General features: G+C 45.4%; 12 non-coding genes across 12 annotated transcripts; 6 read left to right on the forward strand and 6 right to left on the reverse strand.

The window, feature by feature from the left end:
• Positions 1 to 399: 399 nt before the first annotated feature.
• Positions 400 to 471, reverse strand: trnaw-cca (transfer RNA tryptophan (anticodon CCA)). Its single transcript has one exon. It is a non-coding gene; the product is annotated as a tRNA-Trp (tRNA).
• A 526-nt stretch (positions 472 to 997) lies between these two features.
• On the forward strand, positions 998 to 1,069 carry trnae-uuc (transfer RNA glutamic acid (anticodon UUC)). Its single transcript has one exon. It is a non-coding gene; the product is annotated as a tRNA-Glu (tRNA).
• Positions 1,070 to 1,473: 404 nt separating this feature from the next.
• On the reverse strand, positions 1,474 to 1,545 carry trnaw-cca (transfer RNA tryptophan (anticodon CCA)). Its single transcript has one exon. It is a non-coding gene; the product is annotated as a tRNA-Trp (tRNA).
• A 526-nt stretch (positions 1,546 to 2,071) lies between these two features.
• Positions 2,072 to 2,143, forward strand: trnae-uuc (transfer RNA glutamic acid (anticodon UUC)). Its single transcript has one exon. It is a non-coding gene; the product is annotated as a tRNA-Glu (tRNA).
• A 997-nt stretch (positions 2,144 to 3,140) lies between these two features.
• Positions 3,141 to 3,212, reverse strand: trnaw-cca (transfer RNA tryptophan (anticodon CCA)). Its single transcript has one exon. It is a non-coding gene; the product is annotated as a tRNA-Trp (tRNA).
• Positions 3,213 to 3,737: 525 nt separating this feature from the next.
• Positions 3,738 to 3,809, forward strand: trnae-uuc (transfer RNA glutamic acid (anticodon UUC)). Its single transcript has one exon. It is a non-coding gene; the product is annotated as a tRNA-Glu (tRNA).
• Positions 3,810 to 4,213: 404 nt separating this feature from the next.
• Positions 4,214 to 4,285, reverse strand: trnaw-cca (transfer RNA tryptophan (anticodon CCA)). The gene has a single exon. It is a non-coding gene; the product is annotated as a tRNA-Trp (tRNA).
• Positions 4,286 to 4,811: 526 nt separating this feature from the next.
• On the forward strand, positions 4,812 to 4,883 carry trnae-uuc (transfer RNA glutamic acid (anticodon UUC)). The gene has a single exon. It is a non-coding gene; the product is annotated as a tRNA-Glu (tRNA).
• Positions 4,884 to 5,287: 404 nt separating this feature from the next.
• trnaw-cca (transfer RNA tryptophan (anticodon CCA)) lies at positions 5,288 to 5,359 on the reverse strand. The gene has a single exon. It is a non-coding gene; the product is annotated as a tRNA-Trp (tRNA).
• A 526-nt stretch (positions 5,360 to 5,885) lies between these two features.
• Positions 5,886 to 5,957, forward strand: trnae-uuc (transfer RNA glutamic acid (anticodon UUC)). The gene has a single exon. It is a non-coding gene; the product is annotated as a tRNA-Glu (tRNA).
• Positions 5,958 to 6,956: 999 nt separating this feature from the next.
• trnae-uuc (transfer RNA glutamic acid (anticodon UUC)) lies at positions 6,957 to 7,028 on the forward strand. Its single transcript has one exon. It is a non-coding gene; the product is annotated as a tRNA-Glu (tRNA).
• Positions 7,029 to 7,432: 404 nt separating this feature from the next.
• Positions 7,433 to 7,504, reverse strand: trnaw-cca (transfer RNA tryptophan (anticodon CCA)). The gene has a single exon. It is a non-coding gene; the product is annotated as a tRNA-Trp (tRNA).
• Positions 7,505 to 7,942: the final 438 nt, after the last annotated feature.

The following is a 7,942-nucleotide window of genomic DNA, read 5'->3' on the forward strand; positions in this document are numbered from 1 at the left end:
GGGGTGACACTTTTTGCCGATACTTTTTGCATCTCTTCCTGATTGAAATACCTCGCTGCTTTGTGGGGATGATGTGTTGAGTCAAGTGGGTAAAAAAATCCTCCCTTCTTCCAATAATCACGCAAGCTCAAAAAAAAGATTGTGATTCATGACAAATTACTGTATGTCCTCATTGGTTTCCTCACCTGTACGAAGAGGGAAAAATTCTTAATGACTCAGTGGTGCAAAAGTGGACATTCATGCGTTGAACTACTGATCTGTTCAATTAAGTAGTGAGGTCAAAGGGATTGGCCGGCTCACACTCAGGTTGCCCACAACACCCATTCTCTAAAAGCTTTTGTCTCTCTAGTACAGCGCTGCAAATCTTGCGAGACTTAACAACTGTAACAAACAATCCCCTGATCCCGACGTGATTTGAACACGCAACCTTCTGATCTGGAGTCAGACGCGCTACCGTTGCGCCACGAGATCTAACGGAATCGGTTGGCCCCTGTTCTGGCTGCATAGATCCAGACTGATTGCATCATCCCAGCAAACCGTTTCCAGCAGACGACTCCTAAGATTCAAGTTGTCCTTGTTGTACACGTTTGATGCTTATACATGCAGAGAAAGATAGAAATTCTTTCTGGATTGCTTTAAAAATTGAGGGGCTTTCGACTCCACTCTTTTATTATGGGAAAAGTGGTGGACTCCTGCAGATGGAACAGTGGAATGAAAATTGATTTCTGAGATATCACTGTCTATTCTTAATTTTTTCCTCAGAAACAATTTCTTAATGCCAAACAGTGCTAAGGTGGACAAACATAGGGCGACACATAGATCTGTCCGATTGAGCAGTGCAGCCAGAACAACCGGCTTGCCGACACTCGGGTGGCCCAGAATAACTGCTCACCAAAATCTCAAGTCACAAAAGGACAACGTTCTGAAAGCAAAACTCCAGGAAGGCCTGAAATTGCCACTCTCTCCACCTCCAAAACACAGGGTTTCAGACATGTTGTCCCATATGGTCTAGCGGATAGGATTCCTGGTTTTCACCCAGGCGGCCCGGGTTCGACTCCCGGTATGGGAAGCCGATGCTATTTGTATCTCTTCCTGATTGAAATTCCTCGCTGCTTTGTGGGGTTGATGTGTTGAGTCAAGTGGGTAAAAAAATCTCCTCCCTTCTTCCAATATTTGCCTTTTTTGAGCTCACGCAAATTATAAAAGTGGAGGAAAGTGATTCATGACAAATTACTGTATTTCCTCATTGGTTACCTCGCCTGTACGAAGAGGGAAAAATTCTTAATGACTCAGTGGTGCAAAAGTGGACATTCATGCGGTGAACTACTGATCTGTTCAATTAAGTAGTGAGGTCAAAGGGATTGGCCGGCTCACACTCAGGTTGCCCACAACACCCATTCTCTAAAAGCTTTTGTCTCTCTAGTACAGCGCTGCAAATCTTGCGAGACTTAACAACTTCAACAAACAACCCCCTGATCCCGACGTGATTTGAACACACAACCTTCTGATCTGGAGTCAGACGCGCTACCGTTGCGCCACGAGATCTAACGCAACCGGCTGGCCCCTGTTCTGGCTGCATAGATCCAGACTGATTGCATCATCCCAGCAAACCGTTTCCAGCAGACGACTCCTAAGATTCAAGTTGTCCTTGTTGTACACGTTTGATGCTTATACATGCAGAGAAAGATAGAAATTCTTTCTGGATTGCTTTAAAAATTGAGGGGCTTTCGACTTCACTCTTTTATTATGGGAAAAGTGGTGGACTCCTGCAGATGGAACAGTGGGATGAAAATTGATTTCTGAGATATCACTGTCTATTCTTAATTTTTTCCTCAGAAACAATTTCTTAATGCCAAACAGTGCTAAGGTGGACAAACATAGGGCGACACATAGATCTGTCCGATTGAGCAGTGCAGCCAGAACAACCGGCTTGCCGACACTCGGGTGGCCCAGAATAACTGCTCACCAAAATCTCAAGTCACAAAAGGACAACGTTCTGAAAGCAAAACTCCAGGAAGGCCTGAAATTGCCACTCTCTTCACCTCCAAAACACAGGCTTTCAGACGTGTTGTCCCATATGGTCTAGCGGTTAGGATTCCTGGTTTTCACCCAGGTGGCCCGGGTTCGACTCCCGGTATCGGAAGCCGATGCTATTTGTATCTCTTCCTGATTGAAATTCCTCGCTGTTTTGTGGGGTTGATGTGTTGCGTCAAGTGGGTAAAAAATCTCCTCCCTTCTTCCAATATTTGCCTTTTTTGAGCTCACGCAAATTATTAAATTGGGGGAAAGTGATTCATGACAAATTACTGTATTTCCTCATTGGTTACCTCGCCTGTACGAAGAGGGAAAAATTCTTAATTACTCAGTGGTGCTAAAGTGGACATTCATGCGGTGACCTACTGATCTGTTCAATTAAGTAGTGAGGTCAAAGGGATTGGCCGGCTCACACTCAGGTTGCCCACACCACCCATTCTCTAAAAGCTTTTGTCTCTCTAGTACAGCGCTGCAAATCTTGCGAGACTTAAGGCCCGGGTATACTTTTTTTCCGCGTCCGCGTCCGGCTCGCGCGCGCACGCGTCCGCGCAGCTTTCCGAGTATAGTCCCCGCGGCTACACGCGGATGGCCGCGTTCGACACTATACGCAATACAAATGATTTCTTATTCAAATTATTAGTCTAACAGGCTGTCAGGGCAGCACTGATTTGGCGACATTTACAGTACATTAAAACATTAGGATAGGTGAAGAAAAGTAACTGATCCACCATTGCAAACACAGTTTAGAACAAACAACAAGACAACAAAGAACAGGAATCAAATAAACATGCCCCAGGGCTTTCTGTTCTAGGAAGAAGTAAAAGTTAAAGAAGAAAAACGATTGTGTGTGTGCAAATGCTGTCTATTTCCTTTGTATAATTGTTTATAGTGGAGTGCCCCGTCTAAATATTTTCACGCGCATGCGCTGTTGTACGCGGACTGTACGCGCACTGTCCGCGCGGTCTCAAATTTTGGGCTGCACGCGGACGGTCCGCGCGGCCGGCCGCGGACCCTCTTGATGACGAAAATGACGTCATGCTGACGGCGCGCATACGCGGACGTCCCTAGTATACTTTCGGCTTTAACAACTTCAACAAACAACCCCCTGATCCCGACGTGATTTGAACACACAACCTTCTGATCTGGAGTCAGACGCGCTACCGTTGCGCCACGAGATCTAACGCAATGGCTGGCCCCTGTTCTGGCTGCATAGATCCAGACTGATTGCATCATCCCAGCAAACCGTTTCCAGCAGACGACTCCTAAGATTCAAGTTGTCCTTGTTGTACACGTTTGATGCTTATACATGCAGAGAAAGATAGAAATTCTTTCTGGATTGCTTTAAAAATTGAGGGGCTTTCGACTCCACTCTTTTATTATGGGAAAAGTGGTGGACTCCTGCAGATGGAACAGTGGGATGAAAATTGATTTCTGAGATATCACTGTCTATTCTTAATTTTTTCCTCAGAATCAATTTCTTAATGCCAAACAGTGCTAAGCTGGACAAACATAGGGCGACACATAGATCTGTCCGATTGAGCAGTGCAGCCAGAACAACCGGCTTGCCGACACTCGGGTGGCCCAGAATAACTGCTCACCAAAATCTCAAGTCACAAAAGGACAACGTTCTGAAAGCAAAACTCCAGGAAGGCCTGAAATTGCCACTCTCTTCACCTCCAAAACACAGGCTTTCAGACGTGTTGTCCCATATGGTCTAGCGGTTAGGATTCCTGGTTTTCACCCAGGCGGCCCGGGTTCGACTCCCGGTATGGGAAGCCGATGCTATTTGTATCTCTTCCTGATTGAAATTCCTCGCTGCTTTGTGGGGTTGATGTGTTGAGTCAAGTGGGTAAAAAAATCTTCTCCCTTCTTTCAATATTTGCCTTTTTTGAGCTCACGCAAATTATTAAATTGGGGCAAAGTGATTCATGACAAATTACTGTATTTCCTCATTGGTTACCTCGCCTGTACGAAGAGGGAAAAATTCTTAATGACTCAGTGGTGCAAAAGTGGACATTCATGCGGTGACCTACTGATCTGTTCAATTAAGTAGTGAGGTCAAAGGGATTGGCCGGCTCACATTCAGGTTGCCCACAACACCCATTCTCTAAAAGCTTTTGTCTCTCTAGTACAGCGCTGCAAATCTTGCGAGACTTAACAACTGCAACAAACAACCCCCTGATCCCGACGTGATTTGAACACGCAACCTTCTGATCTGGAGTCAGACGTGCTACCGTTGCGCCACATGATCTAACGCAACCGCCTGGCCCCTGTTCTGGCTGCATAGATCCAGACTGATTGCATCATCCCAGCAAACTGTTTCCAGCAGACGACTCCTAAGATTCAAGTTGTCCTTGTTGTACACGTTTGATGCTTATACATGCAGAGAAAAATAGAAATTCTTTCTGGATTGCTTTAAAAATTGAGGGGCTTTCGACTCCACTCTTTTATTATGGGAAAAGTGGTGGACTCCTGCAGATGGAACAGTGGAATGAAAATTGATTTCTGAGATATCACTGTCTATTCTTAATTTTTTCCTCAGAAACAATTTCTTAATGCCAAACAGTGCTAAGGTGGACAAACATAGGGCGACACATAGATCTGTCCGATTGAGCAGTGCAGCCAGAACAACCGGCTTGCCGACACTCGGGTGGCCCAGAATAACTGCTCACCAAAATCTCAAGTCGCAAAAGGACAACGTTCTGAAAGCAAAACTCCAGGAAGGCCTGAAATTGCCACTCTCTTCACCTCCAAAACACAGGCTTTCAGACGTGTTGTCCCATATGGTCTAGCGGTTAGGATTCCTGGTTTTCACCCAGGCGGCCCGGGTTCGACTCCCGGTATGGGAAGCCGATGCTATTTGTATCTCTTCCTGATTGAAATTCCTCGCTGTTTTGTGGGGTTGATGTGTTCCGTCAAGTGGGTAAAAAAATCTCCTCCCTTCTTCCAATATTTGCCTTTTTTGAGCTCACGCAAATTATTAAATTGGGGGAAAGTGATTCATGACAAATTACTGTATTTCCTCATTGGTTACCTCGCCTGTACGAAGAGGGAAAAATTCTTAATGACTCAGTGGTGCAAAAGTGGACATTCATGCGGTGACCTACTGATCTGTTCAATTAAGTAGTGAGGTCAAAGGGATTGGCCGGCTCACATTCAGGTTGCCCACAACAGCCATTCTCTAAAAGCTTTTGTCTCTCTAGTACAGCGCTGCAAATCTTGCGAGACTTAACAACTTCAACAAACAACCCCCTGATCCCGACGTGATTTGAACACGCAACCTTCTGATCTGGAGTCAGACGCGCTACCGTTGCGCCACGAGATCTAACGCAACCGGCTGGCCCCTGTTCTGGCTGCATAGATCCAGGCTGATTGCATCATCCCAGCAAACCGTTTCCAGCAGACGACTCCCAAGATTCAAGTTGTCCTTGTTGTACACGTTTGATGCTTATACATGCAGAGAAAGATAGAAATTCTTTCTGGATTGCTTTAAAAATTGAGGGGCTTTCGACTCCACTCTTTTATTATGGGAAAAGTGGTGGACTCCTGCAGATGGAACAGTGGGATGAAAATTGATTTCTGAGATATCACTGTCTATTCTTAATTTTTTCCTCAGAAACAATTTCTTAATGCCAAACAGTGCTAAGCTGGACAAACATAGGGCGACACATAGATCTGTCCGATTGAGCAGTGCAGCCAGAACAACCGGCTTGCCGACACTCGGGTGGCCCAGAATAACTGCTCACCAAAATCTCAAGTCACAAAAGGACAACGTTCTGAAAGCAAAACTCCAGGAAGGCCTGAAATTGCCACTCTCTTTACCTCCAAAACACAGGCTTTCAGATGTGTTGTCCCATATGGTCTAGCGGTTAGGATTCCTGGTTTTCACCCAGGCGGCCCGGGTTCGACTCCCGGTATGGGAAGCCGATGCTATTTGTATCTCTTCCTGATTGAAATTCCTCGCTGCTTTGTGGGGTTGATGTGTTGAGTCAAGTGGGTAAAAAAATCTCCCTTCTTCCAATATTTGCCATTTTTGAGCTCACGCAAATTATAAAAGTGGAGGAAAGTGATTCATGACAAATTAATGTATTTCCTCATTGGTTACCTCGCCTGTACGAAGAGGGAAAAATTCTTAATGACTCAGTGGTGCAAAAGTGGACATTCATGCGGTGAACTACTGATCTGTTCAATTAAGTAGTGAGGTCAAAGGGATTGGCCGGCTCACACTCAGGTTGCCCACAACACCCATTCTCTAAAAGCTTTTGTCTCTCTAGTACAGCGCTGCAAATCTTGCGAGACTTAACAACTGTAACAAACAACCCCCTGATCCCGACGTGATTTGAACACGCAACCTTCTGATTTGGAGTCAGACCCTCTACCGTTGCGCCACGAGATCTAACGCAACCGGCTGGCCCCTGTTCTGGCTGCATAGATCCAGACTGATTGCATCATCCCAGCAAACCGTTTCCAGCAGACGACTCCTAAGATTCAAGTTGTCCTTGTTGTACACGTTTGATGCTTATACATGCAGAGAAAGATAGAAATTCTTTCTGGATTGCTTTAAAAATTGAGGGGCTTTCGACTCCAATCTTTTATTATGGGAAAAGTGGTGGACTCCTGCAGATGGAACAGTGGGATGAAAATTGATTTCTGAGATATCACTGTCTATTCTTAATTTTTTCCTCAGAAACAATTTCTTAATGCCAAACAGTGCTAAGGTGGACAAACATAGGGCGACACATAGATCTGTCCGATTGAGCAGTGCAGCCAGAACAACCGGCTTGCCGACACTCGGGTGGCCCAGAATAACTGCTTACCAAAATCTCAAGTCACAAAAGGACAACGTTCTGAAAGCAAAACTCCAGGAAGGCCTGAAATTGCCACTCTCTCCACCTCCAAACTACAGGCTTTCAGACGTGTTGTCCCATATGGTCTAGCGGTTAGGATTCCTGGTTTTCACCCAGGCGGCCTGGGTTCGACTCCCGGTATGTGAAGCCGATGCTATTTGTATCTCTTCCTGATTGAAATTCCTCGCTGCTTTGTGGAGTTGATGTGTTGAGTCAAGTGGGTAAAAAAATCTCCTCCCTTCTTCCAATGTTTGCCTTTTTTGAGCTCACGCAAATTATAAAAGTGGAGGAAAGTGATTCATGACAAATTACTGTATTTCCTCATTGGTTACCTCGCCTGTACGAAGAGGGAAAAATTCTTAATGACTCAGTGGTGCAAAAGTGGACATTCATGCGGTGAACTACTGATCTGTTCAATTAAGTAGTGAGGTCAAAGGGATTGGCCGGCTCACACTCAGGTTGCCCACAACACCCATTCTCTAAAAGCTTTTGTCTCTCTAGTACAGCGCTGCAAATCTTGCGAGACTTAACAACTTCAACAAACAACCCCCTGATCCCGACGTGATTTGAACACGCAACCTTCTGATCTGGAGTCAGACGCGCTACCGTTGCGCCACGAGATCTAACGCAACCGGCTGGCCCCTGTTCTGGCTGCATAGATCCAGACTGATTGCATCATCCCAGCAAACCGTTTCCAGCAGACGACTCCTAAGATTCAAGTTGTCCTTGTTGTACACGTTTGATGCTTATACATGCAGAGAAAGATAGAAATTCTTTCTGGATTGCTTTAAAAAATTGAGGGGCTTTCGACTTCACTCTTTTATTATGGGAAAAGTGGTGGACTCCTGCAGATGGAACAGTGGGATGAAAATTGATTTCTGAGATATCACTGTCTATTCTTAATTTTTTCCTCAGAAACAATTTCTTAATGCCAAACAGTGCTAAGGTGGACAAACATAGGGCGACACATAGATCTGTCCGATTGAGCAGTGCAGCCAGAACAACCGGCTTGCCGACACTCGGGTGGCCCAGAATAACTGCTCACCAAAATCTCAAGACAC

Source organism: Misgurnus anguillicaudatus, chromosome 15 (assembly GCF_027580225.2).
Source record: "Misgurnus anguillicaudatus chromosome 15, ASM2758022v2, whole genome shotgun sequence".
Classification (NCBI taxonomy): Eukaryota; Metazoa; Chordata; class Actinopteri; order Cypriniformes; family Cobitidae; genus Misgurnus; species Misgurnus anguillicaudatus.